The sequence below is a fragment of the Ovis canadensis genome, chromosome 18 (assembly GCF_042477335.2).
Source record: "Ovis canadensis isolate MfBH-ARS-UI-01 breed Bighorn chromosome 18, ARS-UI_OviCan_v2, whole genome shotgun sequence".
NCBI lineage: Eukaryota > Metazoa > Chordata > Mammalia > Artiodactyla > Bovidae > Ovis > Ovis canadensis.
The window spans coordinates 33,751,251-33,772,719 of record NC_091262.1 but is presented as its reverse complement, the minus strand read 5'-3'; the positions used below and the strand labels follow the sequence as shown (position 1 = coordinate 33,772,719).

Sequence of the window (21,469 nt, the reverse complement as noted above, 5' to 3'; positions counted from 1 at the left end):
TGCCCAGTGGTTAAGAATCTGCCTTCCAGTGCAAGGGACACGGGTTCAATTCCTGGTTGGGGACTGGTCAGGAAACTAAGATCTCACATTGGGTGAGATCTTGGGTGACCAAGCTCATGTGCTGCAACTACTGAGCCCAAATCCTGTGGAGCCCATGAGCTGCAGTGAAAGATCCTGCATGCTGCAACTAAGACCTGATGCAGCCAAATAAATAGTTTCTAAATTAAATTAACAATTAATTTTTTATAAAAAGAAGTAGCAGCACACATGGGAGCAAACCATCAACTGCGTCTTAGGCGGACCCAGAGCCAAGACCCTCACCCTTGGACCCAACTCTCCCATCCTGCTAAGGGTGGGTGCCACATACCATCTCTCACTGGACACCAAAGCTGCCCACTTCTCATGCCTTTGCTGGGTCCACCATCACCAAAAGTGGACCCTGGTTTTCTCCAAATCAATGAGCTAAGAAGCAAGGTGAGGAGTTTCACTGGAATCTAAGGTTGCAGAATGAGGCCTGCAACACTGTGTCTCAACTGGGGGAGGGGGATAGAGACTGTGGGAAGGATGGGCCATTGAGGGATGAGAGGCAGGGCCGGGCAGATAAGAGATCGCATCCACCAGAGAGATAACGGGACTACAATGACAAAGGAGCTGGAAGCTGTGCTGGCGCATTGAGAAAAAGAAAGAGCATATTAAATTTTAAACAAAGCCCACCCCGGGGGAACCTCCAGCCTTGTCTCCCAACCTGTGCCTCCCATCTCCAGCTCACAAGTCACCAAGTTCACAGAAACCGAAACATCCCTCATCTCTAAGGGGTTGGGTTTTGTTTTGTCACTGTGTCTCTGGGGGGTGGGGAGACTTGGGCCTCCCTGAGCCCCCGGGGTCTTCCCACCAGGCCTGAGAAAGGAGGGCAGGCTAGAAGCAGCTTCAGCTGGGACAGCCCTGCTTGGAAGGGGGAGCAACGAGGGGGCTGGAAACCAGAGCAGGGTGGGTACAAGAAAAGAGCTGGCAGTGCCAGGTCCAGATGGTGGGCAGCAGCAGAGATGTCACCAGGAGCCAAGAGGAGGGAAGAAACTAAGATGTAGGGAAGGTCCTGAGAGGCCTCGCCAACTGCCATAAAGACTGTGCTGGTGTGGAGGAGGAAGGGAACAGAAAAGGAGGAAGAGCAAGCCCCGAGCTGGAGCAGGAAGGCCCAATTTAGCCCAAGCACGTGTTACTTCCTCTCTAATTCCATCAAACCTCCCCCACCCAACCTCAAGGTGATGATTGGGGAATGGGGCTGCAAGGGCTGAAGGTCTGGAAAGAGGCACTCCCCTGGGGCAGGACCTGTAGGGCAGGGCCTGAAGCCTGCATACAGCATCCTCCACGCCAGCCCCACAAACACTAACCCAGCCGGGCAGGACCGGCTTCGGGTCTCCGGAGTCAAAACAGGATGTTTGTTTCACAAGCATCATCTCCGAAGACAGACCAGCCTAAGTCTGGAATCCTCAAAGCCAGCGCTGCCCCGGGCACCCTGAGGGTGGGCTTCTTGAGGACTCCCTGGGGAGCCACAGGCCTGCACTCAGAGAAAACAGGAAAGGCTCTAGTCTCGGTGCTCAAGGCCCACTGTGAACACAGGGGCAAGGATCCGCGGGTTCTCTTTCAAGGTCAGCTGTGCCCGGGGTCAATCAGGCCGTGCCCGGGGCCAATCAGGCTGTGCCCAGGCCAGTCCCTCTTAATCAATGTGCGTGAAACAGCTGAAAAGCAGTATCTTAAAAACGCACAACCAAGTTCTATTAATAAAAGAGTAAGACTTAGTATTCACCTAAAAGGAACCAAAAATACTACATAACATTTCTGGAGGCCAATTTAACCATCTAAATCCGGGGCCATTACAATGTGTCCTGGGCCCTGTAATTTCCTGCTAGAAATGTATGCCAAAGATTTAATCAAAAAATACCCAAGGTTGTTCACCACAGCATTCTTTACAAGAGAAAAAGAGGAAAAAAGTTTAAATTTAGGAGACTGCTTAAATATATGGAAGAGTATATCATACACTGAAATATTAATAATTACAGGCATTTTAATTTTCTTCTTTTTGCTTGTTTCTATTTCCTAAATTTCTTGCAACAACCGTAAATCTCTTTGTAACAAGAAAAAAAAAATCAATAAAAGCTATTTTCTAAAAAACAAAAGGCAGAGATCCAAGAGACTGCATTCCTTGGACATTCGAACCTGAACTGGATTGGAACAAAACAAAACTGGACAGACACTTAAAACCAACTAAGAATATTTTTAAGGACTAAGAGCTGTTTTCCACTGAAGAGGAATTAAAATCCTCCGTGGCTCGGTGGATAAGAATCCACCTGCAAATGAAGGGGTCACAGGTTCGATCCCTGGTCCAGGAAGACCCCACATGCCACAGAGCAACTAAGCCCGTGTGCCACAACTACTGAGCCCAAGCTCCAAAACTACTGAAGTCTGTGCTCCACAACAAGGGAAACCCCTACAGCGAGAAGCCCACGTACTGCAACTACAGAGTAGCCCCCAGTCGCTGCAACTAGAGAAAACCCAGGGAGTAGTGAAGACCAGGACAGCCACAAATGACTCTCAAAAAAAAAAAAACCAAATCCACCAAAAAGCCCAAGTGAGAGCAGGGAAGGCAAGCCAAGAGCAGGGAGCTAAGTCAGGACCCCAATTTTCTGTCCCTAGAGTGACGGCCACGGGGAGAACAGGAGGTGGGGATGAGAGCAGGCAGAGCGGCTGATGGGTGAAAAAACAATGCAAGTGTTCCTTTCGTCCTTGATCAAGGAAAGAACAATGACCAACTCCTCTGACAGCGAATTCAACCGGGGGAATTACAAAATGGCCAGTCTGAGACTTCCCTGGTGGTTCAGTGGTTAAGAAACTGCCTTGCAATGCAGGGGACGTGGGTTTGATTCCCGGTCAGGGAACTAAGATCTCACACACCACACAGTGAGGCCAAATAAATAAACAGACTATAAAAATCCTTAAAAAAAAAAAATAAAGAACTTAGCTGATGTTACACAGAAATTTTCCAGATAATGAGCTAGGACACAAGAGGACAACAGAATCGGGAACTGTCGGGAAGGCATGAGAGGACCACGTGCACCATTTACAGAAGTTGGCCTTTGTGTAAGATGAGCCAGAGCCCAAGAAAGGGAAAAGCTCACCCGCCATGGACTTAATTATTCAAGCATCAGGAAAACTTGAGGAGCAATGGGAGCTGTCTGAATTTCTCCATTCCTCTTTCTGATTGAAAGCTTTAAAATCTATCTCAAAGATCACAATCTGTCCATTGGGGAAACGTTTATGGGGTGCCTCCTATCCATGCATGCATTCAGCAAACAGCCCAGAACGAACTTAATGTGGGTACCACTCTGTAATGCTCAAGGTGCTTCCACTGGCCTAACAAACAAAAACAGACAGCATGAACCACTAGGACGCATCCTTTGTAAAGATGCCGAGTAGCACAGTGACCAGGGGCTGGACATGCCAGCTCCAGCCCATGGATTCCAAAGACCGCCACAAACATTCCTCAGCCCCAGTGGACCCTGCCTCCTCCTTCAGAAATGATGATTCCAACTTGGATAATCAATATGGCGCTGCCCATGAGGACAGCTGGTGCTAGATGATTCTGTGTCTCTTAAAGACATCAAATTCTCCCCCCAGGTGAAGCTGTAGCCTACAGATGACAGCCTCGTATTATATACGGCCGATACCTTTAGCTTTGTTCTCCGTAGAGAATTTCTCTTCAGCAAAGAGGAAGCAGTCAATACCCTACTTTGAAAACAGCACAGGTGTTTTCTGCCAGACAAAAACCAAAACCCCAAATCAAAAAACCACCTACCCTTCCTTTTAATTAAAGAGATGCCATCCAATTGCACCTGTGTAAAGAAAGATAGGAAAAGTTGTGCTTCCAGAATGTTCCGTGTTCCAGGTACCATCAGCCCTGAAAACCTCCCCACTGTAAAACAAAATGAAGGGACCAGGAAGCGCTCCCTTGGCACCTGGCAGCTGGGACCTACCCAAGGCCAGTTCACACAGACAATAATAAAAGCTTCCTTGAAATAACGTAAAGCTTCAGACATTCTGATAAAAGCCAGGAACTTCAAAGGTAGGACTGCAGAGCCCATCCCTCATCCTCCTCATTGTGTCTGATGTGGAGGGCTGGGTTCTGGTCTGACTCCACCACCTACTGCCCAAGCTTTGCCCAATAGGACCTGTGAGCCAGCCAGCCAGGAAGTAGGGTGGAACCTCACTTTAAAAAAAAAAAAAAAAAACTTTTAGGGCTGTTCTTTTAATTACATTTTTATTTTTTAATTGGAGGATAACTACATTACAATGTTGTGTTGGTAAAACAGACAGCTAGTAGGAAGCCTATACGTAACACAAGGCGCCCAGCTTGGTGTTCCGTGACAACCTAGAGGGGTGAGATGGGGTGGGGGAGGGAGGCCCAAGGAGGAGGAAAAAGTGAAAGTGGTAGTTGCTCAGTCTTGCTCGATGCTTTGTGACCCCAGGGACTGTAGCCTCCCAGGTTCCTCTGTCCACGGGATTCTCCAGGCAATACTGGAGTGGGGTGCCATTCCCTCCTCCTGGGGATCTCCCCCACCCAGGAACTGAACCTGGGTCTCCTGCATTGCAGGCAGATTTTTTACCATCTGAGCCACCAGGGAAGCCCTGAAGAAGGAGGGGATACATAGAAGGAGGGGATGTATACATATAATTATGACTGATTTGCACTGTTGCAGAGTAAAATCGATAAAATTTACTTTTAAAATATTTTCTTGTCCGTGCTGCATGAGTGATCCTAGCTCCTCGACCAGGGATCAAACCCGAATTCCTTGCATTGGAAGCATGGAATCTTAACCACTGGACCACCAGGGAATTCCCAGGATGGAACTTTATACTCACTCCTCTGCCCTGGGGGGGTCAGGGGAGAGGAGGGCTGTCTAGGCCATGATGCACAGCCTATTGGTCCTTGACCTATGAGAGGCTGGTTAAAAAAAAGGAAGGAAGCAAGAAAGTACTGATCTACAGATATGAGCCCAACGATTCTGCAGTGAAAGCTGGACTCAATGCTAGCTTCCAGGGCTCTCTCCGTGAACTTGGGCAAGTCACTGCAGACTTTCAAGCTTCAGTTTCTTGGTCTATAAAATGGTAGCCTCCTTAGGGGCTGTTGAGCTGAATAACTAAAATAACCTATGTGAAAAAGCAGAGCAACGGTGAGATCCTCCTTCTCTTCCTCCTTCCCACCCTAACCCCTTCTTTGAAAAAAAAAAAATATATATATATATATATATTTTCTCTGGTGGTTCAATAAGCAAGGAAATCAACCCTGAATTTTCACTGGAAGGACTGATGCTGAAGCTCCAACACTCTGGCCATGTGATGCAAAGAGTTGACTCATTGGAAAACACCCTGATGCTGTGAAAGATTGAAGGTAGCAGAAGGGGGTGACAGAATGATATGACTGGATGGCATCACCACCTCAAGGGACATGAATTTGAGCAAACTCTGGGAGATGGTGAAGGACAGGGAAACCTGATGTGCTTCAGTCCATGGGGTCAGAAAGAGTTGGATGTGATTTAGAGACTGAACCACCACCACCACCAGTGGTTACAACTCTTCACTTTCGCCGCAGGGGGCACAGGTTTGATCCCTGGTCGGGGAAGTAAGTTGCTGCAAGCCACATGGCATGGCCAAATGAATAAGTTAGGTGGGATATACACAAAGTGCAAAATTCAAGAAGAAGAAGGAACACACTAAAAAGTCCGCACCTGCGGTCAGTCGCTCAGTTCAGTCGTTCAGTCGTGTCCGACTCTTCAAGACCCCATGAATCGCAGTATGCCAGGCCTCCCTGTTCATCACCAACTCCTGGAGTCTACTCAAACTCACGTCCATCGAGTTGGTGATGCCATCCAGCCATCTCATCCTCTGTCGTCCCCTTCTCCTCCTGCCCCCAGTCCTTCCCAGCGTCAGGGTCTTTTCCAATGAGTCAACTCTTCACATGAGGTGGCCAAAGTACTAGAGTTTCAGCTTTAGCATCATTCCTTCCAAAGAACACCCAGGGCTGATCTCCTTTAGAATGGACTGGTTGGATCTCCTTACAGTCCAAGGGACTCTCAAGAGTCTTCTCCAACACCACAGTTCAAAAGCACTGATTCTTCGGCGCTCAGCTTTCTTCACAGTCCAACTCTCACATCCATACACAACCACTGGAAAAACCATAGCCTTGACAAGACAGACCTTTGTTGCCAAAGTAATGTCTCTGCTTTTGAAAATGCTATCTAGGTTGGTCATAACTTTCCTTCCAAGGAGTAAGCGTCTTTTAATTTCATGGCTGCAGTCACCATCTGCAGTGATTTTGAGCCCAAAAATATAAAGTCTGACATTGTTTCCACTGTTTCCCCATCTATTTGCCATGAAGTGATGGGACCGGATGCCATGATCTTCATTTTCTGAATGTTGAGCTTTAAGCCCACTATTACCAGTCGCCTAAGTATCCTTGCACCATGCCACACAGCAGTCATTCTGTCTCTTACTTTCTTACTTAATAGCTCAGCAGCCACATCCACATATAGGGAGCTTCACATTCCTTTTTACCGCTGAACTGAATTTTCAGTGCATGGACATAGGATAATTTATTTAACAGTTTTCAACTGATGGACAATAAGGTTGTTCCCCTTGCCTTTTTTTTTTTTTTTTTTGCTTTTACAAGCAATGAAGCAATGAACTATCTTGATAAATGCATCATTTCGCATGTATACTCATACCTGTGAAAGGAATCCCCAGAAGTGGAGTTGCTTGTGCAATTTTAATAAATATTGTCAAAACACTCTCTATACAGGTTGTACAAACTTATACTCTTTTAATAATTTGGAGAGTATCTGTTCCCACTGTCACTTCTTCATAGCAGAGTTAACACTTTTCTTAATACTGGTGGGCTGAAAGAACACTTCATATGGTTAAGAACCATTTGTGTTTCCTTTTCTGTGACTGGTCCATTAACCCATTTAAAAAATTGGGTTCATGGGACTTTCCTGGTGATCCAGTGGCTAAGTCCCCACACTCCCAATGCAGGGGCCCAGGTTTCATTTCTGGTCAGGGAACTAGATCCCACACGCCACAACTAAGAGCTGGCACAGACAAAGAAGTAAGTGTTTTTTAAACAAATATGATTGATGGTCTTTTTCTTACTGATTTCCTCTTCAGATATTAAGAAAATTAGCTCTATCTCTGATATACGTCATGAAAACTGTTTTCCCAGTTTTGAGAAGTAGGACACTCTTTTGACTGTTTATGATGATTTTTGCCTCGTAGAAATTTACTTGTGTAGGGTCAAGTATAATCAGCTTTTCTTCTATGGCTCCTGGGTTTTAAGTCGTACTTAGAAACTATTTTCTCTGAGTTCGTTTTTAATATCTAACATCTCTAATCCATCTGAATTTATTTTGTTATAGAGTGTTCTTTTTTTTTTTAACGTAGCCCTCAGGTTGCCTCACGGAGAAGGCAATGGCACCCCACTCCAGTACTCTTGTCTGGAGAATCCCATGGACGAAGGAGCCTGGTAGGCTGCAGTCCATGCGGCTGTCAAGAGTCAGACAAGACTGAGTGACTTCACTTTCACTTTTCAGTTGCATGCATTGGAGAAGGAAATGGCAACTTACTCCAGTGTTCTTGCCTGGAGAATCCCAGGGACGGGGGAGCCTGGTGGGCTGTCGTCTATGGGGTCGCACAGAGTCGGACACGACTGAAGCGACTTAGCAGCAGCAGCAGCAGTAGGTTGCCTCAAGTCACAAATTTTAAAATGTCACCTTTCATATTAACTTACTTTTGAGTCCCTTCTCTTCCTTCTCTTCCATATCATGCCCATTTTCTCAGAATCATACTCTTTCTCTCCAAGGCCCTCCCATCCCTTCATTCCATTTGTGAGCCAAGTGCTGATCCATGTTATCATGCTTGACAGTGATACAAGTTATGCTGAATGCCAGTATCTTAGAGTAGGCAGAGATTTCAGAAGCATCCTTTTATTTTAAAGCTCAGTCACTGGGTAAACTGGGCTTCCCTGGTGGCTCAGTGGTAAAGAATCTACCTCCTAATGCAGGAGAAACAGGTTCAACCCCGGATCTGGGAAGATCCCACATGCCACAGAGCAATTCAGCCCATGTGCCTCAATTACTGAGCCTGCGCTCTAGAGCCTGCGTGCCATGACTGCTGAAGCCCACGTCCTCTAAAGCTTGTGCTCCACAGCAAGAGAAGCCACTGCAATGAGCAGCTCGAGTACCACAACTAGAGAGCAGCTCCTGCTCCATGCATAGCAACAGAGACCCTGCACAGCCAAAACATAAATAAACTGAAACAAAAAAACAAAGAGGTAAACTGGACTTGTCCAAGAGCACAGGGTAGGTTAATGCTTAATGCTTGGGATCTGATTACTATTCAAGAAGAACAGAAATATTGATTTTGCCATAAATTCCATTCAATCAATAGATATCTATTAAGTAACTACTCTGCCCAACAGTGAGCCAGGCACTAGGGCTCCAGAAATAAATGACACAGCTCTGCACTTTTAAGAAGTTCAGAGTCCAGCGTGGGGTCTGAACACACATCCCCACAGCCTAACAGGTAAGGTGACAAGGACGAATGAATGTACAAGGACGGGTTAATTTTGCGAGGGACGGCATGAGGAAGGCTCAGAAGATGTGCAGTCTTCAACTATGCCTGACATAATTAGGCCTTGGTCCAAATATGGAGAAAAGGCATTTGGCAATATAGGAACAACAGGACAAAGTGGGGTGTCTGGTGGTACACAGTCAAGAAGGAAGTCATCTGGCTTAGTGTTAGTGGTGGGCAGAATTTTCAATGAAAAGGCTCCTCTGACAATCCATGGTCATTAGCCAGCCTGCATGTGGGTTTGGGCTCTGGTCCCCAAACTATAAGCTAAGAAATGTAAATAATGACTTATCTGTAAGACTTTAAGGTGTCTGGCAGAAGGCAACACATATTCTCCCAGGAAGAACGTACTCTCATCCCACACCTTAAAGAATTCTCACAGATGGAATTCTAACAAACATAAGCTCACAACAGAAAATCACACATAAGGAAATAAGCCTTTATGAGTGGGAGTGAGCAGAACCATCAAACAACAGAACCATACCTGCAAATACTGCAGATACTAGAATCACTGGATACAAAAAAAAGAATGGTGTGTATAACATGATCAAGGAAATGAGGATTTCAAAACCCAGGTAAAGAGTAAGAGATTTTTAAAAGTCACACATATTTGAAAAAATGATAAAACAAGAAACACGATGCTCATCCAGATTATAAACTTAAAAATGAACATCAAAGAAAATAACTGCAATGGATTAAAACACAAAAAGTATATTAAAACCTGTGAGTGAATACTGATATTAAAAATACATCAGTAGAAGGGCTGAACAGAAAATCAGAGATAACTGAAGAGAGAATTAGTGAACTGGAAGACAAATAAGAAATTACCCAGAAAACACTATAAAAGTGTTGAAATTAAAGATAAGTTAAGAGATGAAAAGGACAGAACCAGATCTAGCATATATCGAATCTGAGTTCTAAAAGAGAAACCATAGAGAGAATTATAGGTAACAGTCAAAGAGATAAAGGATAAAAATTTTCTAGAACTGATAAAAGTCACTAATCTTTGGTTTCGGGAAGTCTTATGAATTCTTAGCCAAACAAAATATAATCCACTCCTAAACACATTAAGCTGAAAACAAACAAACAAAAACAACAACAAAAAAAACCCCCACAGACTCATGTGCACGTGTGTGAACATACACCACCACAATAACAAAACAACCACCAGAGAAGAAATTGCCTGAAATCAATAACTGGGCTTCTCAATATCAATAAGGAAAGCCGAAAGACTGCAGAATACCATCTTTAAATACTAAGATAAAATAATTGTCAAGATAAAGTTTTATACCCAGTAAAACACTCTAATCAAATAGGAGCTGGAAGTTAATCATTAAAACACTTCCACCACAGATGTTCTGATTTCAGAAAGAAAGCCTGAGATGTGGGAAGAATTATGAGTAAACAAAATGGTAACTATGTGGGACTCAAGAGTTAACCAACCATATAGAACAATGAAAAGAAGGTCCAATTCTCGGTATGAAACAGTGAAACAAGACAGGGCTAAACCACTGCAAGACAACTGAACGTAAGCAGGGGCAATGGTGACTTTATATAAAGCATCCTAAGAGCCTTGAATTGCTTGGAAAAAAGATACAAATACCAACTAACTTTAAACCTTATACAGTCTTCATGCATCAAAAGAACAGAAATAGACTGTATAAGTTCCAAAGCAATAAACAGGAAAAAAACAAACATAAAACGGAGAAGAAAGAATGAGGAAAACAAGAAACTTGATGCCTTCCAACTGTGATGCTGGAAAAGACTCTTGAGAGGTCCTTGGACGGCAAGATCAAACCAGTCAATCCTGAAGGAAATCATCCCGGAATATTCACTGGAAGGACTGATGCTGAAGCACCAATACTTCGGCCACCTGATGAAAAGAGCCAACTCATTGGAAAAGACCATGATGCTGAGAAAGATTGAAGGCAAAAAGGAGAAGGGAGCAACAGAGGATGAGCTAGTTGGATGGCATCACAGACTCAACGGACATGAGTTTGAGCACACTCTGGGAGACACTGAAAGATGGGAAGTGTGGTGTGCTGCAGTCCATCACAGGGTGGGCATAACCAACCAGCACTGCCAGCCTCTGAAGCCTCCCTGAGCCTTACTGAGAGGCCAGCTTGGGCCTGTCCTCATGAGGACATTCTGACATGGTACATAAAACAACCATTATTAAAGTCTGTATGATTTTTTTTTTAACACCAAACATGTACTGGACAATCTTCCCCTTTCAAAACTGCATCCCACTGCAGCCCCAGTGGGTATAAGATGGGGTTGAAGATGGTGTTTAGGTACCACTCAAAAGACAAACCACACAGAACTAAGAGTCATCACAGAAGTTATAGTCTCCCACATAAATCTGCAGGGTGGGCATTCCTACTTTCTTTAAGTTTTAGAAAATTATTTTTAAGGTGATTTTAGTATTTAAAAATATATACTGGATTTATTACAATATTACTTCTGTTTCATGTTTTGTTTTTTTTGGCCACGAGGCATGTGGGATTTAGCCCCCCGACCAAGAATCGAACACACACCCCTGGTACTGGAAGGCGAAGTCTTAACCACTGGACCACCAGGGAAGTCCCCATTCATGTTTTCTGCAGTGATCATTTTTACCTGATTTTGATTCCCTATTTGTTATAACCTGGGAGGCAGAGAACGCAGGTGGGCCACAATGTGATCTTCTATTCTCAGCTTCTGACTACACCGAAAACCCTCACGTTTCCAACGGTTCTCTTGGTACTCCCAAAATATACACATGATGTTTGCGTGCTCAGCTTTGTGACCCTATGGACTGTAGCTCCTCTGTCCACAGGATTCTCCAGGCAAGAATACTGTGGTGGGTTGCCATTTCCTTCTCCAGGGGATCTTCCCAGACCAGGGATCAAACTCACAACTCCTGCACTGCAGGTGGATTCTTTACCCACTGAGCTATCCGGGAAACCCACACATGATAGAGCATAGGATTTAATAGCTGAAACTCCTTTACCATGATGGTGGCAGAAAACAGAACCAAAACCCCCTCTAGAGATCAACCTGCTTCTAATAGTCCTTTTACTCCATTACAAATATACAGATTATAAAGATAATACATAGCAATAAATATTCAAATGGGACAGAAATGAGTAAGAGAGAAGACAAAAGGCCTCTGTACTTAGGGGCCTAGGGATGCAGGAAGGGTCTGGTCTGGGAGCTATATACATTAATTAGTAGGTAATAAAAGCCAGTTATTTCACCTTTTGAAGCTGCTGATTCAACATACATTTAGCCCCACTTTGACCTCTAGCATTCTTTGATCCCCCCTTTCAGAATCTACCCCAATTTCCTGCAACCATTTCACCTCCCTTATTTGACTGTGTTCAAGCACCTTCTATCCAATTCTAGAATTTTTTAAAAACACAGTATTAATTGTATTTTTTAAGGTTTTTTTTTTTTTTTGATAGAGACCATTTTAGTTAAAGTTTTGAGTTTGTTACAATGTTGCTTCTGTTTTATGTTCTGGATTTTTTTTTTTTTTGGATCCACAAGGCATGTAGGTTCTTAGCTTCCCAACCAGGGATCAAAAGTGCATGGCCTGCACTGGAAGGCGATGACTAAACCACTGGACCACCAGGGAAGGCCCTGGACTCTAGAATTCCTAATTTTCCTTGAAGTACTGCCGCAGTCTTGTTTTCTAATTTTGTTTGTTTGTTTTTTTGCAAACTATCATGAGTTGAGTCCAATAGTGACACAGGCTCTCACTGGCTAGCCTGGCAACTCTGTGCTATTTGTAACACGTTTCCTTGGGAAAATCCTTGCAGTTTTATGCATGAACAATTGGGAGACGCTTACTTGTAAAGTGGAGGCTTCCATAATCTCAATTTCTATTCCTACTGAAAACGGCAAGCCCCTGGTTTCACCTGCCCTGTTTCTAAGGTAGGCTTTGCTTGCAGGGACTCTGGGGCCTGACTACCTGGGTGCCAATCCTGGTTCTGAAACTTACTAGGTGTGTGACCTAGTATTCAACATAAATGGGCTAATACATATATGGAAAGTGCTAATACATATATGAGAATAGTGCCTGGGACATAGCCAGTGCCGCATAATAAAAGAGCTGGGAGGCATTAGTCAAGAAAGCCCTTTGTCCCTAGTTCTGGGAGGCTACAAACCCCTTTGAGGCTGGTGAAAGCTATAGCCCCTACCCCTAGAATGTAACCCTCTGTACAGCTGCAGATGTAACTGAAGCCCCCCCATGGCTGTGAAGGTCAAGAAGGTCTGGTTCCAGCCCTCTGGTTCTCTCTACAGTGATGTGAAGATCTCAGGGTCAAAACACCATGGCAGTTCTTGAAGTTATTATGTTCACATGCACAGCAGCGAAGCAGGTCCCTCCTGCCCTCAGTTTAGGTAAGAAACGTTACACCTTTCTTCCTCAAAGTCCCTTTGACCCTGCTCATTTTTCTCTTGCTTCAGGTCAACTCATCCCTGGGTCACCTTAAGACAGTCTCCCAAGACTTTCCTGGTGGTCCAGCGGTTAAGACTGCATGCTCCCAGTGCAGGGGGCCTGCGTTCTGTCCCTGGTCAGGGGACCTGGACTGCACATGCTGCAACTAAGCATGCATATGCCACAACTGAAGACCCCCCTTGTGCTGCAACTAAGACCCAGTGCAGTCAAATAGATACATACATATATAAATATTAAAAATAAAAAGACAGTATTGTATGTGCCACGAAACTCCACATGCTTTTTGTGAATTATTCTCATCTCTCCCCTAAGAATGGTCTGGCCCCTCTTTAGTGCTCACTGAAGTCAGACTAGAGCATGGACTAGTATCCACTGCTGGCCCTCCGACCACGAGCATGGCACAGGTGGCTGCTGTGTAAGCCCAGGTCCTCTCCCTCCAGAAGCTTGGAGACAGCACCCACCAGCAAAAGCCAAAGATCTGAGAAGCCAGAAGGAAGCTGTGTGTGTATGTGCTGTGTGCTCAGTTGTGCCCGACTCTTCGTTTAGCACACCGGGCTTCTCTGTCCATGGGATTCTCCAGGCAAGAATACCGGAGTGGGTTGCCGTTTCTTCCCCCAGGGGATCTTCCAGACTCAGGGATCGAACCGCCTCTCTTGTGTCTCTTGCACTGACAGGCGGATTCTTGACCACTGAGCCACCTGGGAAAGAACTTATGGGATGATCTAATTCTCTTGTTATTACTCCTTCAAGTCACTTCAAGGTGGGTGACTTGCCTGAGGTCACCCAACTCACTTGCAGCAAAGCTGGGAACCTCCCAGTTCGGTACTTTGATTCCATCAGCATTTCTTAGACTCTACCACACACGGGAATCTTAAGATGCAGATTCAGCAGGTCTGGGGCAGGCCTGAGATCCTGCATTTCCAACAAGCTCTCAGGTAATGCTGCTGCTGCTGGTGCCTGGACCACATACAGAGCAGCAAAGGCTTACCTCAAGGCTAACGGACTGTCCCACCTGGTTAAAGCCTCTTTGCCCATCCTCGGTGTGGCTGTTTAAATTCCTTTTCTTCAGGAAAGCCTCCCTTCCCCCGTTCTCCCTGATTATCAGCTCCCGTGGTCTCTGTACTTTTTCCTTTGAAGCATTTGTAACAATTGTAATTAAAGAGTATTGGTGTAATTATTAGTTTAATGTCTGTCTCCCAGGGAGACTGCAAACTCCACGAGGACGGGACTGGCAGACTGTCAATAAAAGGGCAGCTGTTGTGGGCTTTCCTGGTGGCTCAGTGGCAAAGAATCTGCCTGCCAACATAGGAGACTCAGGTTCAGTCCTTGATCAGGGAAGATCCCACAAGCCTCGGACCAACTAAGCCCGTGCGCCGTAACTACAGAGTCCGGGAGCTGCAACTGCTGAGCCCATGTGCTGCAGCTGCTGACGCCTGTGCGCCTCAACAGAAGACACCACGGTAAGAAGCCTGCATACTGCAAGTGTAGAGCAGTCCCCACTTGCTGCAACTAGAGAAAAGCCAGAGCAGCAATGAAGACCCAGCATAGCCGAAAATAAATAATTTTGTTTAAAGGGCAGCAGATGTGGGCTGAGTAGCCTGGACCAGCATACTTGGAGTAGGAAGGGAAGGCTTGAGCAGGTGGGAAACACTTTCTAGAGGCCTCATGGACAAAGGTGACACTTCTGGCTTTAAAATTCCCACCAGTTTCAAATACATGTGGACTAAAACGTAACTTGAAAAGCAACCTTAAAAAAGAAAGTCTCCTAAATCTTTTTATCAAGCGCAAAACAGACCCAATCTGGTACTAGCCACTATGCCTGGGAAATAGTTAGGTCCCCCAAATAAATATTCCCTTACAGGGGACTTCCCTGGTGGTTCAGTGGCTAAGACTCTGCACCCCCAATGCAGAGGGCCAGGGTTCGATCCCTGGTCAGGGAACTAGATCCCACAAGCAGCAAGAAAGCATTCACATGCCACAACTAAGACCCAAAGCAGCCAAATAAATTAAAAAAAAAAAAAACTTTTATAGTCTTCAGATACCTTGAGGGCCTTGGCAAAGGAAGCAGAGGGCCATCTCCCTGACCAGCCTCACTGCATTGCAGACCAGCAATTTCTTTTTCAATATTTCCGTTGCTATCCTTTCTAGCAATCCCAAAGCTCTGAATGCCCAGCTCCTTGACAAGGGCAGAAATACCTGCACTCATCATCATTCTAGGGCAGCCAAGTCTGAAGTCAGTCTGCTTGAGTTCAGACACCACCAGCTTTGTGCCCTTGAATGAGTTACTGACTCCTCTGTGCTTCAGTTCCCCAATCTGCTAAATGGGAAAAACCAGGCAGTGGTAAAGAATGCGCCTGCCAATTCAGGCAGTTCAATCCCTGGGTCAGGAAGATCCCCTGGAGGAGGAAATGGTAATCCACTCCAGTATTCTTGCCTGGAGAATCCCATGGACAGAGGGGCCTGGTGGGCTACGGTCCATAGGATGGCCAAGAGTCAGACACGACTGAACAACTCAGCCTGAAGGCAACAACTGGCACCTGTGAGGACTCTTAAGGGAGAGGATACACATAGAGCGCTTACACAAGCCTGGCCCAAGACCCATGGTTATTATTATCCTCCCCATAACCAGTCCAATTCCACATCTATTGTTTCACAAGTCTCCACCCAGTGGCTCCACCCCTCGTGAGACTAGCTCTTCCCAGCCCCTCCTGCCTTACCTGTCTGGAGCTTGTTCTAAGCCCTGACTCACAGCAAAACTCTGCAGCTCCCATCAATTACCTCCCTGTCTCTGCCTCCGTCTGTCATTTGTCGGTCCCTTCTGGGAGGGAACTCTTTTTCCTAACCCCCAGTATATTTATTCAACAAGAATTTATGGAGGGCCCACTATGTGCCGGGCCCTGTTGTAGGCACAGGTGATCATTAGCAATTAACAATGGAAGACCTCATGAACGGAAGGTAGTAAGAGATGTAACCCAGGAAGAGATACCAGTTTGGGTCTCTGGCCTTTCCTTTCCATCCCCATTCTTCTCCCGGACCATATCTAAATAAATCACACACAGGTACAAAGCAGGAAGAAAGCATTCTAGATAAAAAAAAATACTCAGTGGGACTTAGGCACAAGCCGATGACTAAAACTGCTGCCCCGCTGAACTGGCAGACTTTGAAGAAGTAAGTGTTAAAACACCCTGAAACACGCGGTTTCCCCATGTAGTCACACTGGCCATCAAATCCTCCAGAACAGTATGCGGAACACAACCGGAAAATAAGGTCCTTCATTTACTTATGTCCTGAGCATATCTCAGGTTTTCATGTTCTCACTGCCACAGTTTTTGGATGGAGCGTAACTCAGGTGCTCCAGCAGGCATACAGGCAGCAGCTTTGTGCTAAGAGCCCTTGGGGGACTTACTTCCCTGGTGGTCCAGTGACTGACTCCACACTCTCAATGCAGGGGACCCGGGTTCAATCCCTGGTCAGGAAACTAGACATCAGATGCCACAACTAAGACTGGGTGCAGCCCAATTAATAGATACATATTAAAAGAGAGAGAGAGATCACTGGAAATGGACTCTGAAAGCCTGTGTTTGAGTGCTGGCTCTGTCAATCACTGAGTGATTTCAAGCATAAAGTTTTTCTCTTGTCTCTATCTTTCAGACAAGCTCTAAGGTCCTCTTCCAGTTTTGCAGTCTAAGGGCTAGGATCCACCACCATTAACACGAGACTCGGCAGATTCCTTAATTCAACAAGGTGAGCCCCCGCCCTCAGATTCTTGGCTGAGCAAGTCAGATGAGGAGCTGTAAACAGCATCCTGAGATGCGCTGACTCCTCCTTTATTTATTTACTCCCTTCCAACTTCAAACCTGAGATTTCCAAGCACAACTCTGGTAGAAATATCCCTGGGCCACAAGGCAAACCTAAAATAGAAGGTATGCAAAATCTCTGGTGGGCCCATTAGTCTCCCTTCCTCCAACTCAAAAACCATGCCAGACCTTGTCCGTCTCCTTGTCTCCAGACAGAGAGCCTAAAATAAGTCTCCCTGGTAGAAAATGCCTGGTTGGAATGGAAGTGCCTCAAGTTCAGAAGAAATGGCCCGATGGCCACACACCACAGGTCAAGGACTCACCCAGAAATCTTCTGTGAGAAGCGGGAACCTCTGTTCCCACTTCAACTCACTGCCTCTCCCTCCATGGGCATACAGGCAACCAGGTGAGCCTGGAGAAAAGAAAACCATGACCCACATGGCCAACTCACCCTACCTCAAAGAGAGCAGCTGTACCCCCACTGCTGTCAAGCAAGAAGGCAGACTCCTGCAGGTTACCAGAACACTAGCACCACTAGAGCTACAGGTGACCAATTAGAGGTCCTGTTCCCAGACTGGCAGGTGCCTGGCACACAGTGACGTGGCTGGAGGGTCAGCTGACAAAACCACCACGAAAGTTCTAAAGACTAATATTTGCTTTAAACGAGAAAGGGACTACCATACTACCATAGTCTCAAAAATCAAAACCAGACAGGCCCATGGCTTTGATCACAAATACTAAGAATGCCTTTTCTAAAGTCTAAAGACAATTAGGAGCGGCTCACCTCCCCTCCCCCACCTGGCCCGGCGGGTCCCTTGAAGGCCCCTGGTCTCCGGGCAAAACCAGGGATGCAGGCCCCAGGCCCTCTGCTTGGCAGAAATGAACTTTGACTGTTTTACTTACACGTGTACAAAGGCAGCACTGAAAGACCAGCTTCGAAGTTGGCTGGGTGACCCCCACAGTTCAAAGTCCCTCTCCACACACCTGTGGGGTAATCTTGTGAGCTTCCCCGGCGCCCTCCGTAACTGGCTATATCCCCTCCAGGTCTACGCCGGCTGGGAGTTTCCATTTTGCACAGAAATCAAGGCGTTCTGGGTGCCCTTAGCACTTAGGGAGACCGGCCCGCAGCTCTAGGGTGGGCTTCCAGGCGGGTCCCTCATTGGACCGCTCAGACCGGGAAAGGACCAGCACCTCGTAGTGACCCTGTGAAAACGCATCCGGGCTCCGAGTACGCCTTGCCCGATCCCTCGCAGAACTAAGAGATACATTAATGATCGTTTCGGGTTAGTTAAAACCCACGCAAGCACCTCCCTGGCCTCTTAAATCTTCCCAAACTACAGCACAGACTGAAGGGAAGCAGTTGCAGCGACCATAAAAGTCATCTTAAAAGGCAAGTTGGAAAAAAAAAAACCCGATACGCACTAGTTAGCAAGTCCGTGGTTAGGGGGGCGGTGGCACCAGGGCCGGATCTGTGGGCTCTGCACGCTGGCTGGGGCTGTCCCGTCGGTCCCCAAGTCCCCAGCGCCCACCTGGCAGCCTCGGGGGGCCCCCAATCTGACGCCAGCGATCACACCCCACAGCTCTGTCCAATTAGGAAAATGACCGCGAGGAGACGGAGAAGGGTGGGCGACGAGGAAGGGGAACCGAGACCGACCAAGGAGGGCCGTGGGGACCCGGCCGGACGGCGAGCGCTTTCAACAGGTCCCCGGCCCCGAGGTGGGGGGGCGCGTGGCGGCCCCGGGGGGGCGCCCCCCGGCGGCGCGCCCGGCCCTCCCCCACCCCGGACAGCGGGGACGCGCAGCCACCCCACTCGCCCGGAGAATAAAGTTTGTGGGCAGCGGCGGGGCGGGGCGGCGCGGCGAGGGGGTGAAACTTTGAGTCCCGGGCGGGCGGCGGGGGGAGCGCACCGGGCGCCGGGACACCCACGTGCGGGCCCGCGAGCCGCCGCCGCCGCCGCCGGGCCTCCCGCCCCGCCGCCACCGCCGCCGCGCTTTCCTTTCATTTTTGCTTCTCTCTCTCCCCTCCCTTTCTCTCTCTTCCTCTCTCTCTCTCATTCGCGCGCTCTCCTCGCTCTCGCCCGCTTTCGCTCGCCCGCTCCCTCATTCCCTTCCCCCTCTACACCCCCCTCCCTCCCTCCCTCCAGACGCCATCTCTCTCTCTTTCCCCGGCTCTCCCTCTCTCCCTTCAGCTCTCCGGCATGAGGGAATGTGGAAGTGAAAGGAAAAGACGACATGTTTGCAGCGCGGCGAGGGCCTGCGCGCCGCCGTCCCCGGGGAGAGGCGGGGGGCGGGTCGGCCGCGGCCGCAGCGACCCACCCCCGCGCCCCCCGCGCCCCCGCCGGCGCGCCGCCCGGGGCTGCGGGGCTGGGGGCCGGGGGCCGCGCGGGACACTCACCCTGGGTCCGGGCGCGGCTCCTGCGCTGGGGCCCGTGGCGGGCCGGGGCCGGGGGGGCTCCTGGCTGCCCACCGCCCGGGCTGCTGCTGCGCGCCCGCCGCCCGCCTCCACGCGCGCCCGCCGCCTGCTCCTGCCGCCCTCCCTCCGGCTCCTCTCTTTCTCTCTCTCTCTCCCCCTCTCTCTCCCTCTCCTCTCTCTCTCTCTCTCTCTCGCTCGCTCGCTCTCTCTCCCTCCCTGGAAGAAGGGAATGAGGCAGGGCTGACGTGAAGGGATGCAAAACAGCTCCTCCTAACCCAGCTCGCGGAGGAAGAGAAAGACAGAAAAGCAGCCCTTTTATCTCTCTTTTGTTTTCTCACTTCCTTCCACCCCCCCAACACCCCCCTCTTGTCAGCCCAAGTTTTCTTTTCTCTTTCTACCGCAGAGAGGGTTTTTCTTCCTTTCTTTCTCTTTCTTTCGGTTCAACTCTCCCACTCAAATTGAAAGCCTGGAGGGGTTTCTCTCTTTCTTTTTTTTCCCCTTCCCTCTTTTCTTCCTTCTTCCTCCTTATTTCTCTAAAAGGGTTTTGTTTGCTGTGGGAGTTTCGTTTGAGAATCAAGTCACGCCTTTTTTCCTCCTTTTCTTTCTCTCTTTTTTTTTTTCTCCTCAGCAGAAAAGGGGAACAAAGATTAACTGAAGCGGGGAGAGGGGGAGCATAAGAACCTCGCATGGAAATGGGGGGCCCGGTCCTGCCTGGCACAAAGGGGGCCAGGGGACGCCCCCTCCCCCGTGGGAAGCATGGGACGTCCTCCCGAGAGGAGTCGGTGGGGGTTGGGGGGACGCAGCCGCGGGTGCTGGGTGCGGGTTCCTTCCGAAGTGCGGGCGGGGGCCGCCGAGTCCGCCCCTCCCCAGCCAGAGGTGGAAGGTTGGGTGTGTTCTTCACTTATGTATTTTTAAAGTAGGCAGATGGGCTTGGAACAAACATCCCCGCAGAGCACTGAACTGTAAAAAGCCTTTGAACAGCTGTTTGCAGAGCCCTGGACGTCCAGACTCGAGGGAGCGGGGAGTACTGCGAGCGCCTGAGCCGGGGTGGGGTAGGGGCTCGGAAGAGCCGCTGGGATCCGGCCCCCGCAGGCTCGCCCATCGCAGAACCTGGGCCTCCGCCCCCCGGCGCGCTGCTGGGGGGCGCCGAGGCGTGGCCGTTGGCCGTGCGGGGGTCGGGCCCCCGGCTCCTCCCTGCAGGGCCGCGGGGCTTGGCGCAGCTTTGCCTTCCCCCGGCTCCTGACCGGCCTCTAACATCCAGCCGCTTCTCCACTCTGAGCCCTCGGACCGAACGCGGCAGAGACCCCACGAAGGGTCAATTATTCATGGGGCGCCTGGGCGTGTTCCTAAGAACCTGCTCTGCCTTCTTCTCCAGAGAAGTGGGGAAAAGGAAGGGGAAAAGTTCCCAGAGCAAACTTGGGCCACATGTCTCTTTTGCCCAACTAAGTGTTGAGCACCTGCTGGATGCCTGGCCCTTGGACTGGGGGCTGCTGCCAGGGGCTGGGGAGAAGCGTGAGTCTCCATGGGCCCCCCACGTTTCCGCAGGAAACAATGCGAGAGAAGGCTGCGGCTCCGGACCAGGTCACCGGGAGGAAGGAGAGCCTGGATCCTCTCCCCTCCCTCCGCTCTTCCTTCCCCTTCTCTTCCTTCCTCCCGGCTGCGTCTCCTTGGCTCCACCCCTTCTCCTCATCAATTCCTCCCACACTTCCCTGCTCTCCCTGGCTTTTCACTGGAGGGTCCCTTCTCCCAGCGAGGAGCAGATGCTGAGCCCCATTGTCTCCCCCCCCCCGCCCCCCACTCACACACAGGACCTGCCACTCTGCACCCCTCCCCCCAGCCGGCAGGCCTGGGCCTTTAGACACTGGAGCCCCAAGGCCACTGCCCCTCACCCCACCCTAAACCAGCTCCCGGTGCTGTGAGCAATGACTCCAGTCACTCAGAACATGATTTGTTTCTGACTGGGAGTGAGAAAACAGTAGCCTGGGACTTGCTTTAGCAAGGAGGACTGCGTGGTTTTTAATATCACGGCAACTGAGCCCTGGATGACCCCAGAGCATCCATCCCCCACCCATTCTGCCTTCTTAATGGGGTGTCCAGGGAGCCACATTTCTGTCATCTTAAAATCTGCTTAGTGCACCTA

At 48.7% G+C, this 21,469-nt stretch overlaps 1 protein-coding gene and 1 non-coding gene across 5 annotated transcripts in view; one reads left to right on the top strand and one right to left on the bottom strand.

Annotated features, from left to right (window-relative positions):
* The window catches only part of ZNF710 (zinc finger protein 710), a 73,208-nt gene extending 53,344 nt beyond the window's left edge, over positions 1-19,864 (bottom strand). The window contains exon 1 of one of the 4 annotated variants that reach the window (XM_069560308.1): positions 19,312-19,864. The gene's annotated coding sequence lies outside the window, so the exon portion shown is untranslated. The other 3 variants (XM_069560314.1, XM_069560309.1, XM_069560312.1) reach the window with 3 other exon arrangements.
* TRNAG-CCC (transfer RNA glycine (anticodon CCC)) lies at positions 14,988-15,060 on the top strand. The gene has a single exon. It is a non-coding gene; the product is annotated as a tRNA-Gly (tRNA).
* Positions 19,865-21,469: the final 1,605 nt, after the last annotated feature.